Raw genomic sequence first — 3,754 nt, forward strand, 5'->3', positions numbered from 1 at the left:
TTGAACCTGGTACTAAATAAGGAATCGAGGTCAAGACAAGTTCAAGTGAATACAATTGAGAAAGGTTTCAAAGAATTTGATTGAAAGATTACCTTTTTAGAAGCTCTTGCAAGGGCTTGTCGAATTTTCTTTTGTGGTTGTATTGAAGGTGCTGGAGTTTCGACCTTCCTTTTCAAAATCCTCCTTGGAGAATCCTCAGCAGCAAGAGTGGTTTGAATGGCTGAATTTTTTATTTCCTCGAAAGCGCGACCATACTTAGAAAAATATGTGGTCTACCAATCAAAACAAGATTTGGTGATGAATGAACTACGCTTGTAAAAAAGGTGATTATAGTTCATATTTTACTTTTGATTTGAAGAGAGACAGATATCAAGCGCTTCCTTCAAAACTAATTCAACATGGCAGAAAGGTTTGTTGTTTCGAGGAAGTGGAGTCGGAATAGTTTGGGAAAAATCCAATTGCCTAGTAGAATAGTGAGGAGCATAGAGAGTTGCCTTGAATCGTTCCTTTTTGTATTGATGTAACCATGTTGGGATCACTTGGACAACCAGTAAATTTGCCCAAATTTTGTTAGCAATTTCATCCTTTGGATCGTCATTAGGGAAGAGGAGATGTTCGAGCCATGCGGAACCACAATTTCGACGCAAAAAAGGGGTGAAATTGAGGTCATCATTGTTGAAATTTTTGCAAGAATGAAAAAGAGAAAGAATTGCCTAGAAATGGTCTTCAGTCGACTGGGCATTTGGGAAGTTTGGTTAGAAGGAGGTTAATCGAAATCCTTCAATGTGCTGTTTATTAGATGAGCTATGGCCATCTTTCGGCATAAACTTTTTGAAAATAGTGTTTAACCAGAGCTAGAGAAGCCAGAGGGGACCTCCTGTACTGATCAAAGAATGGGTTCGAAGGAATTTGACTAAAAGGCCAAGTTCTTTGAATAGATGTCCCAGGATTAACTTGGCTAGATTGAAATTATTTTTCTCGTGTAAGAGGGCAGCTAGAGGGAGAAAAAGCTTTTGTAATTGGACACTTCGAGAGCAATAAATAATAGCATTCAGCCAGTAAGATAGGAATGCAACATGTTTGTCATCAGTCACGGGTTCATTCTCCTTACCCATGTTTTGAACGATAAACTCACTATAAGAAGTCGTGTGGTTGATCTTGTACTTCCGATTCAGTTGCGCATCAGAAGTCAACTTGGGAAAGCTTATCGGGAGGCCAGTGATGGTAGCCACGTCAAGGAGTGATGGGCCAATCATCCCACAAGGGAGGTGAAAGTTATTTGTGGTCTTGTTCCAGAAGTTGACCACCGCCCCAATCATCCAGGGGTGAGTTATGGGTGTGAAGTGGGAGAATCATAAAAGGTCTTGGATGCCAAGAGCCCTTTAGATAGCGCTTTTCTCCTATTCAAGATGCATGTGCCAAGTCCTGAAGTTAGCCCCTTAATGAGTAATTTTAGGGTTGTTCCTGAAGGGTTTTTGAGGATTAATGAAAGGAGAAATAACCAAGTTCTGGCCAATAAGCAAATCCTTCCCTTGTGCATTGGGAAAGTAGTAAAGACATTTGTTTGCCCATTCCAAGTCTTGAATAGGGCCAATGAAACAGTGGGTCTCGCCACCAATGGTGAAAGGGATGAGAATCCCGGGGTCATTAATTCGAGGTCGAGGGTCCTCAATGATTTCGTCATTAATCTAGTTAAGTATTTGTAAAGCTGGAGGAGCTTGGTCTTGAGCCATAAGGCATTTGCCTTTGTCTTGTGCAACAGCATGGATTGAAGAGGTAGCCATTGTTGTTTAAGGTCAGAAATGAGAAGGAAATTGCAGTTGCAGAGCAGAAAGAAGTTCAGAGGTGAAAGAAGAATTGACACTTTAGAAAATCAGGATTTGGGAAGGAAAAGGACGGTAAGAAATTTTAATTTAAAAGAAGAAGATTTGTTTCTTAACCGTTGTTATAGAGGAGAATTCAAAAAGAAGGAGGCAATTTGACGAAGAAGATGAAGTGGTTGAAGAGAGAGATTGTGAATCGTGGGAGACATGTCAAACGGCTGAAAAGTTAATGGGAAAAGTAAATGTCATTTATGGCTAATCATGATGATCCTCGTTAATGATAAAATTAGGATTAAGTGTTTCACCTTCTAAAGAATGATTTCGAGAACAAACACATTAATTCTAGGGGGCAATTTGTTGGTAAAAAAATAATTGGATTCGAAGAAGAAGGTTATTCGAATTATTAAGTAAGATTTCAGAAGAGGAGTTAGTGTTGAAGGAGATGTATTTGGGGACATTGAGTAAGAGTTCGATTAGCTCAGCAAATCGAGGAGTTACTCGAGTTAAGAAAGTCGAAGATTCTTAGAATCGAAGGTTATTCAACAGTTGTTACATGGTCAGGCAAAAGAGTGGGAACGGTTACCTGTGTTTTCGCACACGTGAAATTTTCATTTCGAAATGATCGGTTAAGGAAATGGCTATAAATACTAGAAGGCTCGAAGTCACAAGGGTTGAAACTTTGCTTCAAAAAACACTCAAGTACATTCACATCCCAACGACTTTCTAAGTCTGCATTCGAGTTTCTTTTCTATAGGATTCCTTCTACTGTTTTTTTTATATTTTCAATTTACAATTTCTGCAAACTTTATTTTTTGTGCAAATTTACCTTTTGAACACCATTTAATTTCTTTGCCAAATTTTCATTTCAGCATCTTTAATTTCCATGTCAAAAGTCTTTTGACTCAATTGAAAGCAAATGACCGCTTTATTTAAATTCAATGCAAATTATTCTGATTTCAGTCAATTTTATTTTCAAAATCTTTATCTTTCATTCCTTCAATATTTTTCTTTAATTCTTGTCTACTTCGAGGAACTTTGATTCACTTCTAAAAAATTAATATTCACAAAAAAGAGGAATAGGTTTTGCTCCTAAATTATTAGAATCGAACTACCGTCGATTTTCTAAAAACGACAAAATGGATATATTTAAAATAGTTTGATTTTGAAATAATGCAGATAAATTTTTATGATGTATTTTAATTTTATGTTATATTTTTAATGAATGAATTATGAATCTTTATCTTTTAAAGTAGTATATATCAAATTATATTTGCATTATCGTTCTTATTCTTACGTTAACCTTTTGGAGTTGTTTTCTAAATATCCATAGATATTTGCTATTATTCACATTTCTATACAAATGAGGACCATAATAGGATTGGAGAAGTGAGGGAATGGAGATCCTTTTTATAATAGGAATGGATAATAGAAGATAAAAAACTCTCAGTCTCCTATATTGTGTTTCTATTCAATTCGTTTTTTTTTATCATTTTTGAAGGAATAATGAGATTTCAAACCAAAAAAAAATATTATTTTTAATTTCTGATTTTTATTTTTATGAGATTGACTAGTTCATGCGCCAATGATAAAAAAATATTAATAAAAAGACTAATCAGTCTCATAAAAATAAAGATTAAGAATCGAAAAGAATCTTTTTTTTTGAAAAAATTATTCAAAAAGACCGTTAGAAAGATTTAATTATTAAAAAGGACCTTTAATACTAAAATTATTAAGGACCAAATCTTTTTATAATATTTAAGAAGAAGAACCAAATCTTTTTATAAAAAGATAAATATATCCTTAACTATTTTTTTATTTATTTTTTATAATCTTTAATATATGCTGTTTGATTTTCAACGCTATATAGATATGTATAAATATTCACTTGGGATTAATTAGTTAATTAATTTTAAAAAAATTACTCTAAAAAT

This window comes from Arachis duranensis, chromosome 7 (assembly GCF_000817695.3).
Source record: "Arachis duranensis cultivar V14167 chromosome 7, aradu.V14167.gnm2.J7QH, whole genome shotgun sequence".
Taxonomy (NCBI): domain Eukaryota; kingdom Viridiplantae; phylum Streptophyta; class Magnoliopsida; order Fabales; family Fabaceae; genus Arachis; species Arachis duranensis.